A 21,809-nucleotide genomic window follows, 5' to 3' on the forward strand; every position below is an offset into this window, starting at 1 on the left:
AGTACAATACGGTTAGCCGTTTCAAAGTCTGCCTAGAAGCTAAGTTTAGCATGATCGCGGAACAAAGAAGTCAATGTAATAGTTCTCTGTTCCCATCGGAATGCTTGATTTCGGTGAATCCCCATGCCTCTTACCATTGGGTTGCCTCATTTCGTTGAGTATCCATGGCACATGAACCTGTCAAGTTCACTTCATAGACATTTTACGTTATTTCAGAGGATGTGGTTCGTATTCCATCGGTAGCAGTACAGCTGCCAGTGCAAAGTTACGGGGATTGGATGGAAACACACCGGTATCAGTCACTCTGGTGGTGGGGTTCGCAGGCGCTCTCCCAAATCAATCATTCCGATGGTATCGGGACTCACCAAAGCCAACCCTACAGGAACACAAAACTACGTGGCCATACAAGCAGCTTATCTGCCAGAAATGTCAAAGCCTAACCATTCTATTTGCGCTGTACAATCACATATGCAACTCTCAAGTAACATTGAACATAAGCATCAACCAGCAGAACATACAGGTTTACATTTACATCGTAAACGAAATGTAGAATCCAATGCATCGGCTCCTAATTGCAAAAACAGGCACACATGATATTTTTCGATTACGGTGCCAACTACCACGAATGGGAAACAATCCCTTCAGTAAACCGTGCGTATTTTTTGGCGTAGAATCTGAATGTGCTAAAAAATGGGATATCCCATTTTAAAATGATGAAGTTGACCCCTTCCACGTAGGAAGAATGATTAGGAGAAAGCCAATTACCGCAGAGATAGACGTCAACATTACAAATAGAAACTTTTAACCTAGAACACATTTTTCGTACGATGAGTCGTTTCCAAGATACTTAATTTTCTCAAGTTAAATAAAAACGGAAAAAATGGCAATACCAAGAAGAAATTTGCGACATAAACGAAAGTTAGTAGGCGTGTTTCGACAGCTGAAAGATGAAATTTATTCTAAATTTCGCGCCAGTCGCTTAGGAGGGGCGCTACTAACGCCAGTGTAAGGATGCAAATCAGTTCTAGCTGCTGGTAAACCTCTCGGGGCGTGGGGTCGTGGTCCCAGAAACTCTTCTGTTCCTGAAGTTTCGTCCAGGACTGCGTTTGGTTTGCTCAGGTTTGCTTTGAATACACGCTGTAACGGTCATGGGCGTTAGCTGTCTTTAAGACTGGACGTGGTGACTCGATGTTTATCAGTAATGCCTTTAAGGCGACTAAGATTCCACTGTCATCACTTCTTCGTTTTTGAACGAGAGCGTCATGCACAACCAGCGTTAACCGAACCTATATTTACGGATCAAGTGCAACAGACGTGGATCTCAACATCGCAAACCAACAATCGGCACCTGTAAAACACACTGCAGGTACGTTTTCATGCTTATATTCAACATTCTGGAAGGTACACCGGTTATTAATGTAACAGCGTTTCACTTTTGCAGTGGCCTCTGCCATGCGTACATTAATTTATTGTTTTGCGTTGTTAATCACTTACATGCCATATGACAAATGTATTCCCGAGAACTTTCAGTTCTCTGCTTTAATTACTTTTCGGTGCTGCGATTTTTTCCCTTTACCATATATAGTGTGTGAGTGTGCTACACATATGGTAATGACGCGCCGAGTATCCGCGCGGTCTGAGCGCGTCTTGTCACAGTCCGCGCGGCTCCCCCCGTCGGAGGTTCGAGTCCTCCCTGGGGCATGGGCGATGTGTGTCGTCCTTAGCGTGGGTTAGATTAAGTAGTGTGAAAGCTTATGGACCGATGACCTCAGCAGTTTGGTCCCACACTCCTTACCACAAATTTCCAAATTCCACCGTACGGTGAGTGGCGGACGGTACCCCGCACCACCACTTGTCATTTCCTTTCCTGTTACACTCGTAAACAGAGCGAGTCAAAATTAATGTCTCCATGCGTCCATACGAGCCCTGATTTCTCGTATCTTATTTTAGTGGTCCATAGATGAAATGTATATCACTGGCAGTAGAACCGTTGTGGGGTCAGCTTCAGATTGCAGTCTTCTATTTTTCTCAATAACGCTCCTAGGAAAGAACGTCGCCTTCCCTGCAGGGATTCCATTTTAGGTTTCCAAAGCATCTCCGTAGCTCCTGCGTGTTGTTCGAACCTACTGGCAACATGGGGCGCAGCCCGCCTCTGAACTGCTTGGATCTCTGACTTTAATCCCACATGGCAAGTGTGGTGTCACAGCCAGACACCACACTTGCTAGGTGGTAGCCTTTAAATCGTCCGCGGTCCGTTAGTATACGTCGGACCCGCGTGTCGCCACTATCAGTGATTGCAGACCGAGCGCCGACACACGGCAGATCTAGAGAGATTTCCTAGCACTCGCCCCAGTTGTACAGCCTGCTTTGCTAGCGATGGTTCACTGACAAAATACGCTCTCATTTGCCGAGACGATAGATAGCATAGCCTTCATCTACGTCATTTGCTACGACCTAGCAAGGCGCCATTATCAGTTGCTATTGATATTGTAAATAATGTACAGACAAGAGCTACGTTCAACATTAATGGATTAAAGTTAAGTATTCCACCATCTACGTCCGTTTTTCTAAGTTCTAATTTCCTTGTCTTGTTCCAGACCTCACGCCAGCCTGCGTGAGCTTAAACGCGTGCCTTTCCTTTTACATTAGTGGGTTGGCCCTCTTGCCAATCCACAACAGCAAGGATCCCAAACAATCGAGCAGTATTGAAGAATAGGTTGCACTAACGTCCTAAGTGCGGTCTCCTTTAGAGACGAATCACAGTTGCCCAAGATTCTTCCAATAAACAGCAGCCGTCCGATCACCTTTCCTACCACAATCCGCACATGTTCGCTCCAAGTCATATCGCTTTGTAGCATTACCCCCACTCATTTAAACGACGTGACTGTGACCTGTGACACTAACAATGCTGTTTCCCATCATTAAGAGTTTGTTTTTCATACTCAAGTGCATTGCCTTCGATTGTTCTACGTTTAGACACAAAACGACGTGACTGTGACCTGTGACACTACCAATGCTGTATCCCATCATTAAGGGTTCGTTTTTCATACTCAAGTGCATTGCCTTCGATTGTTCTACGTTTAGACACAGCTACTATTCATCACACCAACCAGAATTTTTTTTAATCCGTCTTGTATCCTCCTACAGTCACTCAATTCTGACGCCTTCCGTAGACCACAGCATTATCAGCAAACTACCGTAGAATGCTACCCACCCTCTCCGCCGTACCATTTATGTATACAGAAAATATAGCGACCCTATCACACTTCCCTGGGGCACTTCCGACGACACCGTTGTCTCTGAGTTGCTATAATGACACCTTAATTATTAACTCCTACCTCTGTATTGACGCTTTCGATAAGGTCCGGCCTCTTTGTAGCTACGATGTCTAACAAATTTCAACTGCGTGTGGTCTATCAAACTAACTGCTCAAGATTGATATCAGCATACGTGATCAAAAGTACTTCGCAAGACTGTCTGTCTGTACCCCATGCAAAGAACCTATAGACGTTTCAGCGTGCACTCGATAGGTCAAAGTTATTGCGTGATCTGGGTATTTACGTCCAACTGGCCGTAGACGTTCTTTGAATGACTCTAGAACTATCTCAGCGGAATCGGATGGCCGGTGAAACATGTAACAAATAACATGGTTTCACCTCGACCTCTAACACGCGTCCAGATAACGTTACTGTCACACCCAACTTTGACCTCAGTAGAGACAATATTTTCGTGAACTGCATTAAAAACTCCTATGGCGTATAATACACGTTTCTGATATATGTAACATTATTCGCTAAATATCTCAGAGTATTCCACTTCAGGTCTCAGCCAAATTTTTCCGATGCATTATTACTTCTTTACTGCATCCTCCGCTCCCTCACATTGACGAATTAACACAGAAATTGCGTCGCTATAAAATACCCTGGGTTCCATGCCTTCACGTTCTGAATCGAGTAACGTTTCTACGGCCACGACAAGATCTTCTTTTGGGAGTCGACTATATCTTTTGCGATGCAATATTCCTTGTTTACTGTATCCCTCGCTCCCTCACATTCACGAATTAACACAGAAATTGCGTCGCTATGAAGAAATCTGGGTCTCATGCATTCTCTTTCTGGACCGAGTAGCGTTTCTACGGCAATGACTCGATTTACTTTTGGGAGTCGAGTATCTTCTTTCCGATGCCTTATTCCATCTTTACTGCATCCCTCGCTCCCTCACATTGACGAAATAACACAGAAATTGCGTCGCTGTGATATACTCTGGGTTCCATGCCTTCTCCATCTTAATCGAATAATGTTTCTACGGCAACGACAGCATTTTCTTTTGGGAGTTGAGTTTCTCTTTTCGATGCATTATACCATCCTTAATGCATCCCTCGCTCCCTCAAATTGACGAATTAACACAGAAATTTCGCCGCTTTGAAATTGTTTTCCATGCCTTTTCCTTCTGAATCGAGTAACGTTTCTACGTCAAGGACAGGATTTTCTTTTGGGAGTCGAGTATCTCTTTTCCGATGCATCATACCTTCCTTAAAACATCCCGTACTCCCTCAGATTGACGAATTAACACAGAAATTGCGTCGCTATGAAGTACTCAAGATTAAATGCCTTCTCCTTCTGCATCGAGTATCGTTTCTACAACAATGACAGGATATTCTTTTGGGAGTCGGGTATCTCTTTTCAGATGCATTATTCCTTCTTTACTGCATCCCTCGCTCCCTCACATTGACGAATTAACAAAGAAATTGCGTCGCTGTGATATACTCTGGGTTCCATGCCTTCTCCTTCTGAATCGAATAACGTTTCTACGACAACGACAGGATTTTCTTTTGGGAGTTGAGTTTCTCTTTTCGATGCATTATACCTTCCTTAATGCATCCCTCGCTCCCTCAAACTGACGAATTAACACAGAAATTTCGCCGCATTGAAATTGTGTTCCTTGCCTTGTCCTTCTGAATCGAGTAATGTTTCTACGGCAAGGATTGGATTTCCTTTTGGGAGTCGGGTATCTCTTTTCAGATGCATTATTCCTTCTTTACTGCATCCCTCGCTCCCTCACATTGACGAATTAACACAGAAATTGCGTCGCTGTGATATACTCTGGGTTCCATGCCTTCTCCTTCTGAATCGAATAACGTTTCTACGACAACGACAGGATTTTCTTTTGGGAGTTGAGTTTCTCTTTTCGATGCATTATACCTTCCTTAATGCATCCCTCGCTCCCTCAAACTGACGAATTAACACAGAAATTTCGCCGCATTGAAATTGTGTTCCTTGCCTTCTCCTTCTGAATCGAGTAACGTTTCTACGGCAAGGATTGGATTTCCTTTTGGGAGTCGAGTATCACTTTTCCGATGCATTATTCCTCCCTTACTGCATCCCTCGCTCCCACACATTGACGAATTAACAAAGAAATTGCGTCGCTGTGATATACTCTGGGTTCCATGCCTTCTCCTTCTGAATCGAATAACGTTTCTACGACAACGACAGGATTTTCTTTTGGGAGTTGAGTTTCTCTTTTCGATGCATTATACCTTCCTTAATGCATCCCTCGCTCCCTCAAACTGACGAATTAACAAAGAAATTTCGCCGCATTGAAATTGTGTTCCTTGCCTTGTCCTTCTGAATCGAGTAATGTTTCTACGGCAAGGATTGGATTTCCTTTTGGGAGTCGGGTATCTCTTTTCAGATGCATTATTCCTTCTTTACTGCATCCCTCGCTCCCTCACATTGACGAATTAACACAGAAATTGCGTCGCTGTGATATACTCTGGGTTCCATGCCTTCTCCTTCTGAATCGAATAACGTTTCTACGACAACGACAGGATTTTCTTTTGGGAGTTGAGTTTCTCTTTTCGATGCATTATACCTTCCTTAATGCATCCCTCGCTCCCTCAAACTGACGAATTAACACAGAAATTTCGCCGCATTGAAATTGTGTTCCTTGCCTTCTCCTTCTGAATCGAGTAACGTTTCTACGGCAAGGATTGGATTTCCTTTTGGGAGTCGAGTATCACTTTTCCGATGCATTATTCCTCCCTTACTGCATCCCTCGCTCCCACACATTGACGAATTATCTTAGAAATTGCGTCGCTATGAAATACTCTGGGGTCCATGCCTTCTCTTTCTGAATCGAGTAACGTTTCTACGGCAAGGACAGGATTTTCTTTTGGGAGTCGAGTATCTCATTTCCGATGCATTATACCTTCCCTAAAACACCCCTTGCTCCCTCAGATTGACGAATTAACACAGAAATTGCGTCGCTATGAAGTACTCAGGATTAAATGCCTTCTCCTTCTGCATCAAGTATCGTTTCTATAACAATGACAGGATTTTCGTTTGGGAGTCGGGTATCTCTTTTCCGATGCATTACTCCTTCTTTACTGCATCCCTCGATCCCTCACATTGACGAATTAACAGAGAAATTGCGTCGCTGTGATATACTCTGGTTTCCATGACTTCTCGCTCTGAATCGAGTAACGTTTCTACGTCAGCAAAAGGATTTTCTTTTGGGAGTCGAGTTTCTCTTTTGCGATGCATTAATCTTACCTTACTGCATCCCTCGCTCCCTCATATTGACGAATTAACACAGAAATTGCGTCGCTATGATATACTGTGGGTTCCATGCCGTCTCGTTCTGAATCGAGTAACTTTTCATTGGTGTCACCGCCAGACACCACACTTGCTAGTCGGTAGCTTTAAATCGGCCGCGGTCCGGTAGTATACGTCGGACCCTCGTGTCGTCACTGTCAGTGATCGCAGACCGAGCGCCACCACACGGCAGGTCTAGAGAGACGTACTAGCACTCGCCCCAGTTGTACAGCCGACTTTGCTAGCGACATCACACTGACAAATACGCTCTCATTTGCCGAGACGATAGTTAGCATAGCCTTCAGCTACGTCATTTGCTACGACCTAGCAAGGCACCCTCACCAAGTTATATTGAGATGATAATACTGTATCAACAAGTCCAATGTTCACGAATTGTGGATTAAAGTTAAGTATTCCAGCAGCTACGGACTTTCCTTTATAGCATTCATTACGTATCCTGTTTCAGACCTCACGCCAGCCTGCGTGAGTTTAAGCGTGTGCCTTTCGGCTTCCTCTCATTGTGTCTAGGCTGTCTTGCCTAGACACAACATTTTTGGCGACTCGGATACAAACGGTCGTATTGCTCTAATTTACTTGTGTCATGGCTTCGCCACAATCTCCAGATGTACAGTCCGAATTTTATCGCTTGCAGAATCAGCAGACGCAGGCGTTATTGAATCCCCTTGGTCAGCTTGTCCAGGGTGAACGTGGAATGAAAAATGATGCGACCGCCGCTGCTCCGCCGCTACCGCAACCACAACATGCAGTTGCACCACCTTTTCGTCCGTATAATGCGGCAATGGAAAGCTGGACGGAGTGGTCACGCCATTTTGGATTCCATCTCGCCGCCTACAGAATTCATGGTAATGAGCGGCAGCCTCACTTATTATCATGTGTTGGCGTGCAGACGTACCGTGTGATAGTGAAATTGTTTCCCTGCCGCGACGTAGCAACTCTGTCCTACGAAGAAATTTTGTCTGCATTGGATGCATATTCCAAGGAATCAGGCAATGTAGTAGCAAAACTGTGTACGTTCTTTCGTACAAAACGTACGGCCGGTCAAACTAATCGGGAGTGGGTTGCAACCTTGCAAGGCCTTACTAGGGATTGTGCTTTTGAGTGTGATTGTGGACTCATTTATTCAGATACTATGGTACGTGATGCAATTGCACAGAACTTTTGTGATGTTCGTATATGGGAGCAAATTTTGAAACTAGTCAATCCCTCCCTTCAACAAGTGATAGACATATTGGATAGGCAAGACACACTTGACTTTGCTCAGGAATCATTTGAAACTTCGCCAGCCGTGTGTCATGTTAACTGACCCGCCGGGCGAGCTGCACGGAATGGTAAACAGCCCTCGCGCACGTCCGCGCAGCCACGTGTCCCGCGCAAGCAAGCAAATGTAGTGCTAAAGTCATGCCTGCGGTGTGCTACTAGACATTCGCGTGAGAATTGCCCGTCACGCCAAGCTATTTGCTTTTTCTGTAATAAAAAAGGACATGTTCAGGGTGTTTGCCAGAAAAAGCTCAGATCGGACACTAACAACCATTCCAGGCCCTTTGCTTCGCACCGGAACTGAACCCAGAATACTCAGGCTCGTGAACCTTCGCCCATGGAAATTCATGTAGTTAATTCCACTCCGCCCAGTGCCAATCTTTCTAAACGTGACTGTGTGCGTCCCACACAAAGTGTGCGTCGTCGTCGCCGGAAATCACGTCAATTAGCAAGTGATTCTGTACCAGTGTCTGTTCAAATTGCACGAGACAGTCGCTCTTGTCGTCGGCAGGACAATAAACTTTTTGTAGACTTAGACATTAATGGCAACGTGATCCCATTCCAACTCGATACTGGCGCTGAAGTTTCATTGATCAATACAAACACGTACAAACAACTCGGCACATCTCCGTTGCATGCCGCAAATGTTAAGTTACATAGTTATTCAGGACAGCATATCCCTGTGTTAGGACAGTGCAGCCTTCTTGCAACATACAAGGGACAAACAAAACTTGTGTCATTTTACGTCCTTCGTTCTTCTTCTGCAGTGAACTTGTTTGGTTTAGATTTATTTCAGTTGTTTAACTTGTCTATAGTGAATCAGGTCCTATCAGTGAATCAGACTGTGCCTTCAGCCAGTGTTCCTCGCCTGTGTGAAGAATTTGCAGACATTTTTGCACCGGGTCTTGGTTGCGCTAAGAACTATAAAGCACATTTGGAACTGAAAGTAAACACGCAACCGAAATTTTTCAGAGCGCGCAATGTTCCCCACGCATTGCGTAATGAGGTCGCAAGAACATTACACGATTTGGAATCACAAGGTGTGATTGAACGTGTGTAGGCTTCTCTCTGGGCCTCACCCTTAGTAATTTTGCCAAAACCTTCCGGTAAAATGAGACTTTGTGTGGACTTCAAGGCAACGGTGAATCCACAACTAGTGATTGCAACTTTTCCTTTACCCCGCCTGGAAGATCTTTTTGACAAACTTTGCCCGGGTAAATATTTTTCGAAGTTGGACCTAGCAGATGCGTACTTGCAAATACCAGTGGACGACGAATCTCAGTGCGTCTTGGTGGTTAACACGCATCTTGGTTTGTATCGGTTCAAAAGACTGCCATTCGGGTGTGCATCCGCCCCTGCATTGTTTCAGCAATATCTACAAACTGTTTGTGCCTCGGTCCCTACTGCAGCAAACTATCTGGACGATATTGTGATCTCCGGAAAGACGGAAGAAGAACATTTAGCCAATCTCAGAAGATTATTACAGGTCTTGCGACAAAATGGTCTTTGCTTGCGGAAGGACAAATGTGTGTTTTTTGCTCGTGACTTACCATATTTGGGACTTGTAATCAATGCACAAGGTATACATCCTAGTCCAGAGCACCTCCGTGCCATACAAGACTTGCCTTCGCCGCAGAATTTGAAGCAACTACAGAGTGTGTTGGGAAAAATTAACTATTATCATAACTTTCTCCCGCATGCTTCTTCCATTTCAGCTCCGCTTCATCGCTTACGCCGTAAAGGTGTTCCGTTCGTCTGGACGACGGAATGCGAACGCGCCTTTCGCCAATTGAAATCGGCGTTGCTTTCCACTACTTGCCTTACGCCATTCGACCCCCAGAAACCCCTTTTGTTGATGGTAGATGCATCGGATTTCGGAATCGGTGCTGTGCTTGCGCACAAAGAGGGATCGCATGATCGCCCTATTGCCTTTGCGTCCAAATTGCTCTCGTCTGCGCAAAGCAATTATTCCCAGACCGAGAATGAAGCTATTGCACTCATCTTTGGTGTTACTAAGTTTCACGATTTCTTGTATGGTCGTCACTTTACCATCATCACAGACCACAAACATTTGACATCGCTTTTTCATCCGAACAAGCCTGTACCTCCGCGTACAGCGCAGAAATTCATTCGCTGGTCTATTTTCCTCTCGCAATACCACTACGATATCTCGTATCGGTCCACTGCGAAGCACGGAAACGCCGATGCGTTGTCCCGTTTGCCTGTTGCTGAGGATAGAGCATTCGATTCTTCCGAACTTGCTTGCATGTTCATTGATGCGGAAACCGATGACGTGGTCGAATCGTTTCCGATTGATTTTCGTCGTGTAGCTACAGCCACAGCTGCTGACCCTGTTCTTGTTACCGTTTTGCGTTTTGTTGCTACGCAATGGCCCTTGTCGAAATCACGGATCGAGGATCTGTTGGTTCGCCGATTTTTTGCTCACAAGGAGAGACTTTTTGTTCGAAGTGGTGTTTTGCTGTTGCGTTCTGATAATGATCAGTCCAGCGTCGTGGTGCCTCGTTCGTTACAGTCCTCTGTTTCGGCTTCTCCACCAAGGACATTGGGGTATAGTGCGAACGAAACAACTTGCTCGTCAGCACTGTACTTGGTTCAGAATCGATGCTGCGATTACTAATATGTGCTCTTCTTGCATGGCGTGTGCCGAACAACAATCCGCACCACCGCGGAAATTCTTTGCATGGCCGAAAGCCACTTCCCCTTGGCAATGCTTACACATCGATTTTGCTGGTCCATTCTGGAATGCTCGATGGTTGGTTGTTGTCGATTCCTTCAGTAATTTTCCTTTTGTTGTCAGGATGTCTTCCACGACGTCTAAAGCCACCATCCAAGCGTTATCCGCTATTTTTTGCATTGAAGGTCTTCCACAGACTATTGTTTCCGACAATGGCCCACAATTCATGTCCGCAGAATTTCAGTCATTCTGCAAGGCCAGTGGTATTCAACATCTGACATCCGCATCGTTTTCGCCTCAGTCAAACGGTGCCGTTGAACGATTGGTTCGGACTTTCAAGTCACAGATGTTGAAGTTCAAAGAGTCGCATTCTCGGGAGGACGCGTTATTGCTCTTCTTGTCCTCGTATCGCTCTCAGCCCCGAGATGGTCGCTCGCCGGCTGAGTAGCTCGTCCTCATCGAACCTTGATGTCTTTGCTGCATCCAGCGCATCAGGTACCTGTGTAGCGGCGGCCACCTGCTTTTGCTCCAGGCGACGTTGTATACTATCGCAACTATCGAGGTTCACGGCGTTGGCTCGCAGGGCGCATTCTTCGCTGCCTCGGCCGCGCTATGTATTTGGTTTAGGGGGCCTCTGGTGAGGTGCGTCGACATCTCAATCAGCTGCGCCTCTGTCGTCGCCTGGGTTCTGCCGCTCCCCGTCTGCTTTCAGCGACGGTGCCATCCAGTCAGCGCCCTGGGGCCCATCTACTGGCTCGCCTCATCCCCAGGTGTTACCGACGCTGCCTTCCACTTTGCCACAAGGCGACGCGCCGCCGCCGCAGCCGCCGCCTGTTCTCCCGCCGGCGCCGCCCGCAGTGGACGCTTCGCTGCACCCGCCAGGCGCCTCCCTGGATCACGCGCAGCCGATCGCTTCCCGTGACCAGCTGTCCTCCGTTGTGGAACTCTTGCCCGCTCCTGACCAGATGTCGTCTTCGCCCGTCGGGTACCCCGACGCGATGGAGGTCGAATCTTCGGTCCCTCCTGTCTCTCTAAGGGCGCATACACCGCATGTTGACGTGCACCCTGGACTAGGTTTCCAGGCGTTTCCTAGCTCCCCTCGGACCGAGTGGCAGGGTGCGGGTGGCACAGCCTCGCCTGTTGTTAGGCTCCCCACAGCGTACCATACGTCAACATGGGGTCCTCCCCACGGCCGGCGGAAGCCTTATAACACAACCGTTCGCCGATTTGCGGGGGAGGAATGTGGTGTCACCGCCAGACACCACGCTTGTTGGTGGTAGCTTTTAAATCGGCCGCGCTCCGGTAGTATACGTCGGACCCGCGTGTCGTCACTGTCAGTGATCGCAGACCGAGCGCCACCACACGGCAGGTCTAGAGAGACGTACTAGCACTCGCCCCAGTTGTACAGCCACTTTGCTAGCGACACCACTCCGACAAATAGGTTCTCATTCGCCGAGACGATAGTTCGCATAGCCTTCAGCTAAGTGAATTGCTACGACCTAGCAAGGCGCCATCACCAAGTTATATTGAGATGATAATACTGTATCAACATGACCAATGTTCACGAATTGTGGATTAAAGTTAAGTATTCCAGCAGCTACGTACTTTTCTTTATAGCATTCATTACGTATCCTGTTTCAGACTTCACGCCAGCCTGCGTGAGTTTAAGTGTGTGCCTTTCGGCTTCCTCTCATTATGTCTAGGCTGTCTTGCCTAGACACAACAGTTTCTACAGGAACGACAGGATATTCTTTTGGGAGTCGAGAATCTCTTTTCGATGCATTAGTCATAGCTAACACTTGGTTTAAGAATCATGAAAGAAGGTTGTATACATGGAAGAACCCTGGAGATACTAAAAGGTATCAGATAGATTATATAATGGTAAGACAGAGATTTAGGAACCAGGTTTTAAATTGTAAGACATTTCCAGGGGCAGATGTGGACTCTGACCACAATCTATTGGTTATGACCTGTAGATTAAAACTGAAGAAACTGCAAAAAGGTGGGAATTTAAGGAGATGGGACCTGGATAAACTAAAAGAACCAGAGGTTGTACAGAGATTCAGGGAGAGCATAAGGGAGCAATTGACAGGAATGGGGGAAATAAATACAGTAGAAGAAGAATGGGTAGCTTTGAGGGATGAAGTAGTGAAGGCAGCAGAGGATCATGTAGGTAAAAAGACTAGGGCTAGTAGAAATCCTTGGGTAACAGAAGAAATATTGAATTTAATTGATGAAAGGAGAAAATATAAAAATGCAGTAAGTGAAACAGGCAAAAAGGAATACAAACGTCTCAAAAATGAGATCGACAGGAAGTGCAAAATGGCTAAGCAGGGATGGCTAGAGGACAAATGTAAGGACGTAGAGGCCTATCTCACTGGGGGTAAGATAGATACCGCCTACAGGAAAATTAAAGAGACCTTTGGAGATAAGAGAACGACTTGTATGAATATCAAGAGCTCAGATGGAAACCCAGTTCTAAGCAAAGAAGGGAAAGCAGAAAGGTGGAAGGAGTATATAGAAGGTCTATACAAGGGCGATGTACTTGAGGACAATATTATGGAAATGGAAGAGGATGTAGATGAAGATGAAATGGGAGATATGATACTGCGTGAAGAGTTTGACAGAGCACTGAAAGACCTGAGTCGAAACAAGGCCCCTGGAGTAGACAACATTCCATTGGAACTACTGACGGCCTTGGGAGAGCCAGTCCTGACAAAACTCTACCATCTGGTGAGCAAGATGTATGAAACAGGCGAAATACCCTCAGACTTCAAGAAGAATATAATAATTCCAATCCCAAAGAAAGCAGGTGTTGACAGATGTGAAAATTACCGAACTATCAGCTTAATAAGTCACAGCTGCAAAATACTAACACGAATTCTTTACAGACGAATGGAAAAACTAGTAGAAGCCAACCTCGGGGAAGATCAGTTTGGATTCCGTAGAAATGTTGGAACACGTGAGGCAATACTGACCTTACGACTTATCTTAGAAGAAAGATTAAGGAAAGGCAAACCTACGTTTCTAGCATTTGTAGACTTAGAGAAAGCTTTTGACAATGTTGACTGGAATACTCTCTTTCAAATTCTAAAGGTGGCAGGGGTAAAATACAGGGAGCGAAAGGCTATTTACAATTTGTACAGAAACCAGATGGCAGTTATAAGAGTCGCGGGACATGAAAGGGAAGCAATGGTTGGGAAGGGAGTAAGACAGGGTTGTAGCCTCTCCCCGATGTTGTTCAATCTGTATATTGAGCAAGCAGTAAAGGAAACAAAAGAAAAATTCGGAGTAGGTATTAAAATTCATGGAGAAGAAATAAAAACTTTGAGGTTCGCCGATGACATTGTAATTCTGTCAGAGACAGCAAAGGACTTGCAAGAGCAGTTGAATGGAATGGACAGTGTCTTGAAAGGAGGATATAAGATGAACATCAACAAAAGCAAAACAAGGATAATGGAATGTAGTCTAATTAAGTCGGGTGATGCTGAGGGAATTAGATTAGGAAATGAGGCACTTAAAGTAGTAAAGGAGTTTTGCTATTTGGGGAGCAAAATAACTGATGATGGTCGAAGTAGAGAGGATATAAAATGTAGGCTGGCAATGGCAAGGAAAGCGTTTCTGAAGAAGAGAAATTTGTTAACATCCAGTATTGATTTAAGTGTCAGGAAGTCATTTCTGAAAGTATTCGTATGGAGTGTAGCCATGTATGGAAGTGAAACATGGACGATAAATAGTTTGGACAAGAAGAGAATAGAAGCTTTCGAAATGTGGTGCTACAGAAGAATGCTGAAGATTAGATGGGTAGATCACATAACTAATGAGGAAGTATTGAACAGGATTGGGGAGAAGAGAAGTTTGTGGCACAACTTGACCAGAAGAAGGGATCGGTTGGTAGGACATGTTCTGAGGCATCAAGGGATCACCAATTTAGTATTGGAGGGCAGCGTGGAGGGTAAAAATCGTAGAGGGAGACCAAGAGATGAATACACTAAGCAGATTCAGAAGGATGTAGGTTGCAGTAGGTACTGGGAGATGAAAAAGCTTGCACAGGATAGAGTAGCATGGAGAGCTGCATCAGACCAGTCTCAAGACTGAAGACCACAACAACAACAACAGTCCTTCCTTACTGCATCCCTCGCTCCATCACATTGACTTTAACATAGAAATTGCGTCGCTATGATATACTCTGGGTTCCATGCCTGCTCCTTCTGAATCGAGTAACGTTTCTACGGCAACGACAGGAATTTTTTTTGGGAGTCGAGTATCTCTTTTCCGATGCATTATACCTTCCTTAATGAATCACTCACTCCCTCAATTCACGAATTATCACAGAAATTGCACCGCTTTGAAATACTCTGTGATCCACGCCTTCTCCTTCTGAATCGAGTAACGTTTCTACGGCAATGACAGGATTTACTTATGGCAGTCGAGTACCTCTTTTCGGATGCATTAATCCTTCCCGCTCCCTGACATTGACAAATTAACACAGAAATTGGGTCGCTATGAAATACTCTGGATTCCATGTCTTCTCCTTCTCAATCGCGTATCGTCTCTACAGCAAAGAAAAGATTTTCTTTTGGGAGTCGAGTATCTTTTTTCCGATGCATTATTCCTTCTTTACTGCATCCCTCACTCCCTCACATTGATGAAATAACTCAGAACTTGCGTCGCTATGAAATACTCTCGGTTCCATGCCTTCTCCTTCTGAATCGAGTAACGTTTCTACGGCAACAAAAGGATTCTCTTTTGGGAGTCGAGTTTCTCTTTTCCGATGCATTATTCTTACTTTACTGCATCCATCGCTCCCTCACATTGACGAATTAACACAGAAATTGCGTCGCAATGGTATACTTTGTGTTCGATGGCTTCTCGTTGTGAACCGAGAAACGTTTCTACGGCAACGACAGGATTTTCTTTTGGGAGTCGAGTATCTCTTTTCGATGCATTTTTCCTTCCTTACTGCATCCCTCGCACCTTCACATTGACAAATTAACACAGAACTTGCGTCACTATGAAATACTCTAGGTTCCATGCCTTCCCCTTCTGAATCGAGTAACATCTCTACAGCAACGACAGGAATATCTTTTGGGAGGGGAGTATCTCTTTTACGATGCATTATACCTTCCTTTATGTATCCCTCGCTCCCTCAAATTGACGAATTGAATGAGATATTGCGTCGCTATGAAACACTGAGGGTTCCATACCTTCTCCTACTGAATGATGTATCGTTTCAACAACAACGACAGGATTTTCTTTTGGGAGTCGAGTATCTCTTTTCCGATGCACTATTCCTTCCTTACTGCATCCCTCGCTCCCTCACATCGACGAATTAACAGTGATATTGCATCACTATGAAATACTCCCCCCCCATGAACCATGGACCTTGCCGTTGGTGGGGAGGCTTGCGTGCCTCAGCGATACAGATAGCCGTACCGTAGGTGCAACCACAACGGAGGGGTATCTGTTGAGAGGCCAGACAAACGTGTGGTTCCTGAAGAGGGGCAGCAGCCTTTTCAGTAGTTGCAAGGGGAACAGTGTGGATGATTGACTGATCTGGCCTTGTAACAATAACCAAAATGGCCTTGCTGTTCTGGTACTGCGAACGGCTGAAAGCAACGGGAAACTACAGCCGTAATTTTTCCCGAGCGCATGCAGCTTTACTGTATGATTACATGATGATGGCGTCCTCTTGGGTAAAATATTCCGGAGGTAAAATAGTCCCCCATTCGGATCTCCGGGAGGGCACTACTCAAGAGGATGTCGTTATCAGGAGAAAGAAAACTGGCGTTCTACGGATCGGAGCGTGGAATGTCAGATCCCTTAATCGGGCAGGTAGGTTAGAAAATTTAAAAAGGGAAATGGATAGGTTGAAGTTAGATATTGTGGGAATTAGTGAAGTTCGGTGGCAGGAGGAACAAGACTTCTGGTCAGGTGACTACAGGGTTATAAACACAAAATGAAATAGGGGTAATGCAGGAGTAGGTTTCGTAATGAATAGGAAAATAGGAATGCGGGTAAGCTACTACAAACAGCATAGTGAACGCATTATTGTGGCCAAGATAGATACGAAGCCCACACCTGCTACAGTAGTACAAGTTTATATGCCAACTAGCTCTGCAGATGACGAAGAAATTGAAGAAATGTATGATGAAATAAAAGAAATTATCCAGATTGTGAAGGGAGACGAAAATTTAATAGTCATGGGTGACTGGAATTCGAGTGTAGGAAAAGGGAGAGAAGGAAACATAGTAGGTGAATATGGATTGGGGGACAGAAATGAAAGAGGAAGCCGCCTGGTAGAATTTTGCACAGAGCACAACATAATCATAACTAACACTTGGTTTAAGAATCATGAAAGAAGGTTGTATACCTGGAAGAACCCTGGAGATAGTAAAAGGTATCAGATAGATTATATAATGGTAAGACAGAGATTTAGGAACCAGGTTTTAAATTGTAAGACATTTCCAGGGGCAGATGTGGACTCTGACCACAATCTATTGGTTATGACCTGTAGATTAAAACTGAAGAAACTGCAAAAAGGTGGGAATTTAAGGAGATGGGACCTGGATAAACTAAAAGAACCAGAGGTTGTACAGAGATTCAGGGAGAGCATAAGGGAGCAATTGACAGGAATGGGGGAAATAAATACAGTAGAAGAATAATGGGTAGCTTTGAGGGATGAAGTAGTGAAGGCAGCAGAGGATCAAGTAGGTAAAAAGACGAGGGCTAGTAGAAATCCTTGGGTAACAGAAGAAATATTGAATTTAATTGATGAAAGGAGAAAATATAAAAATGCAGTAAGTGAAACAGGCAAAAAGGAATACAAACGTCTCAAAAATGAGATCGACAGGAAGTGCAAAATGGCTAAGCAGGGATGGCTAGAGGACAAATGTAAGGATGTAGAGGCCTATCTCACTAGGGGTAAGATAGATACTGCCTACAGGAAAATTAAAGAGACCTTTGGAGATAAGAGAACGACTTGTATGAATATCAAGAGCTCAGATGGAAACCCAGTTCTAAGCAAAGAAGGGAAAGCAGAAAGGTGGAAGGAGTATATAGAGGGTCTATACAAGGGCGATGTACTTGAGGACAATATTATGGAAATGGAAGAGGATGTAGATGAAGATGAAATGGGAGATACGATACTGCGTGAAGAGTTTGACAGAGCACTGAAAGACCTGAGTCGAAACAAGGCTCCCGGAGTAGACAACATTCCATTGGAACTACTGACGGCCTTGGGAGAGCCAGTCCTGACAAAACTCTACCATCTGGTGAGCAAGATGTATGAAACAGGCGAAATACCCTCAGACTTCAAGAAGAATATAATAATTCCAATCCCAAAGAAAGCAGGTGTTGACACATGTGAAAATTACCGAACTATCAGCTTAATAAGTCACAGCTGCAAAATACTAACACGAATTCTTTACAGACGAATGGAAAAACTAGTAGAAGCCAACCTTGGGGAAGATCAGTTTGGATTCCGTAGAAACACTGGAACACGTGAGGCAATACTGACCTTACGACTTATCTTAGAAGAAAGATTAAGGAAAGGCAAACCTACGTTTCTAGCATTTGTAGACTTAGAGAAAGCTTTTGACAATGTTGACTGGAATACTCTCTTTCAAATTCTAAAGGTGGCAGGGGTAAAATACAGGGAGCGAAAGGCTATTTGCAATTTGTACAGAAACCAGATGGCAGTTATAAGAGTCGAGGGACATGAAAGGGAAGCAGTGGTTGGGAAGGGAGTAAGACAGGTTTGTAGCCTCTCCCCGATGTTGTTCAATCTGTATATTGAGCAAGCAGTAAAGGAAACAAAAGAAAAATTCGGGGTAGGTATTAAAGTCCATGGAGAACAAATAAAAACGTTGAGGTTCGCCGATGACATTGTAATTCTGTCAGAGACAGCAAAGGACTTGCAAGAGCAGTTGAATGGAATGGACAGTGTCTTGAAAGGAGGATATAAGATGAACATCAACGAAAGCAAAACAAGGATAATGGAATGTAGTCTAATTAAGTCGGGTGATGCTGAGGGAATTAGATTAGGAAATGAGGCACTTAAAGTAGTAAAGGAGTTTTGCTATTTGGGGAGCAAAATAACTGATGATGGTCGAAGTAGAGAGGATATAAAATGTAGGCTGGCAATGGCAAGGAAAGCGTTTCTGAAGAAGAGAAATTTGTTAACATCCAGTATTGATTTAAGTGTCAGGAAGTCATTTCTGAAAGTATTCGTATGGAGTGTAGCCATGTATGGAAGTGAAACATGGACGATAAATAGTTTGGACAAGAAGAGAATAGAAGCTTTCGAAATGTGGTGCTACAGAAGAATACTGAAGATTAGATGGGTAGATCACATAACTAATGAGGAAGTATTGAATAGGATTGGGGAGAAGAGAAGTTTGTGGCACAACTTGACCAGAAGAAGGGATCGGTTGGTAGGACATGTTCTGAGGCATCAAGGGATCACCAATTTAGTATTGGAGGGCAGCGTGGAGGGTAAAAATCGTAGAGGGAGACCAAGAGATGAATACACTAAGCAGATTCAGAAGGATGCAGGTTGCAGTAGGTACTGGGAGATGAAAAAGCTTGCACAGGATAGAGTAGCATGGAGAGCTGCATCAAACCAGTCTCAGGACTGAAGACCACAACAACAACATGAAATACTCTGTGTTCCATGCCCTCTTCTTCTGAATCGAGTAACGTTTCTACAGAAACGACAGGACTTTCATTTGGGAATCGAGTATCTCTTTTCCGTTGCATTATACCCTCCTTAATGCATTCCTCGCTCCCTCAGATTGACGAATTACCACAGAAATTGCGTCGCTATGAAGTTATCTGGATTCCATGCCTTCTCCTTCTCAAACAAGTAACTTTTCTACTGCAACGAATGGATTTTCATTTGGGAGTCGAGTATCTCTTTCCCGATGCATTGTTCCTTCTTTACTGCTCCCTCGCTACCTCACATTGACGAATTAGCACAGAAATTTCGTCGCTATGAAATACTCGTGTTCCAAGCCCACTCCTTCTGAATCGAGTAAGGTTCTACGGCAACGAAATGATTTTCTTTTTGGAGTCGAGTATCTCTTTTCTGATGCATTATTCCTTCCTTACAGCATCCCACGCTAACTCACATTGACGAATTAACACAGAAATAGCGTCCCTCTTAAATACCCTGCGTTCCATGACTTCTCCTTCAGAATCGAGTAACATTTCTACTTCAACGACATGATTTTCTTTTGGGAGTCGAGTGTGTCTTTTCGATGCATTATACCCTCTTTACTGCATCCCTCTTTCCCTCACATTGACGAATTAACAGTGATATTGCATCACTATGAAATACTCTGTGTTCCATGCCTGCTCCTTCTGAATCGAGTAACGTTTCTACGACAACTAAAGGATTTTCTTTTGGTAGTCGAGTTTCTCTTTTCTGATGCATTATTCTTACTTTTCTGCATCCCTTGTCCCCTCACTTTTACGAATGAACACAGAAATTGCGTCGCAATGATATACTCTGGGTTCCATGCCTTCTCGTTCTGAATCGAGAAACGTTTCTATGGCAACGTCAGGATTTTCTTGAGTGCGTCGAGATTCTCTTTTCGATGCATTATTCCTTCGTCACTCCATCCCTCGCTCCCTCACACAGAGGAATTATCACAGAAATTACGTCGCTATAAAATACTCTGTGTTCCATGCCTTTTCCTTCAGAATCGAGTAACGTTTCTACGGCAACAAAAGGATTTTCTTTTGGGTGCCGAGTTTATCTTTTCCGAAGCATTATTCTTACTTTACTGCATCCCACGCTCCCTCACATTGGCGAGTTAACCCAGAACTTGCGTCGCTATGAAATACTCTGGGTTCCATGCCTTCTCCTTCTGAATCGAATAACGTTTCTACGGCAACGACAGGAATTTTTTTTTGGAGTCGAGTATCTCTTTTCCGATGCATTATACCTTCCTTAATGATTCACTCTCTCCCCCAAATTCACGAATTAACACAGAAATTGCGCCGCTTTGAAATACTCTGTGTTCCATGCCTTCTCTTTCTGAATCGAGTAACGTTTCTACGGCAATGACAGAATTCACTTATGGCAGTCGAGTATCTCTTTTCCGATGCACTAATCCTTCCTGACTGCGTCCCTCGCTCCCTGACATTGACAAATTAACACAGAACTCGCGTCGCTATGAATAACTCTCGGTTCCATGCCCTCTCCGTCTGATTCGAGTAACTTTTCTACGGCAACAAAAGGATTATCTTTTGGGAGTCGAGTTTCTCTTTTCCGATGCATTATTCCTTCTTTACTGCATCCCTCACTCCCTCACATTGACGAAATAACTCAGAACTTGCGTCGCTATGAAATACTCTCGGTTCCATGCCTTCTCCTTCTGAATCGAGTAACGTTTCTACGGCAATGACAGGATTTACTTATGGCAGTCGAGTATCTCCTTTCCGTTGCATTATTCCTTCCTTACTGCGTCCCTCGCTCCCTCACATCGACAAATTACCACAGAAATTGCGTCGCTATGAAATACTCTGGGTCTCATGCCTTCTCCTTCTGAATCGAATAACGTTTCTACGGTTATGACAGGATTTTCTTATGGGAGTCGAGTACCTCTTTCCCGTTGCATTATTCTTTCCTTACTGCGTCCCTCGCTCCATGTCATTGACGAATTAACACAGAAATTGCGTCGCTATGAAACACTCTGGGTTCCATATATTCTCCTTCTGAATCGAGTAACGTTGCCACGGCAACGAACGGATTTTCTTTTGGGAGTCGAGTTTCTCTTTTCCGATGCATTAATCTTACTTTGTTGTATCCCTCGCTCCCTCATATTGACGAATTAACACAGAAATAGCGTCGCTACGATATACTCTGGGTTCCATGCCCTCTCGTTTGAATCGAGTAACGTTTCTACGGCAAAGACAGGATTTTCTTTTGGGAGTCGAGTTTCTCTTTTCCGATGCATTAATCTTACTTTGTTGTATCCCTCGCTCCCTCATATTGACGAATTAACACAGAAATTGCGTCGCTATGAAATATTCTGGGTTCCATGCCTTCTCCTTCTGAATCGAGTACCGTTTCTACGCCAACGACAGGATTTTATTTTGGGAGTCGAGTATCTCTTTTCCGAATCATCATTCCCTCTTTGCTGCATCCCACAGTCCCACACATTGAGGAATTAATACAGACATTTCGTCGCTATGAAATACTCTGGGTTCCATGCCTTCTCCTTCAGTGTGGAGTA

The sequence above is a fragment of the Schistocerca serialis genome, chromosome 3, assembly GCF_023864345.2.
Source record: "Schistocerca serialis cubense isolate TAMUIC-IGC-003099 chromosome 3, iqSchSeri2.2, whole genome shotgun sequence".
In the NCBI taxonomy this organism is placed as follows: Eukaryota; Metazoa; Arthropoda; class Insecta; order Orthoptera; family Acrididae; genus Schistocerca; species Schistocerca serialis.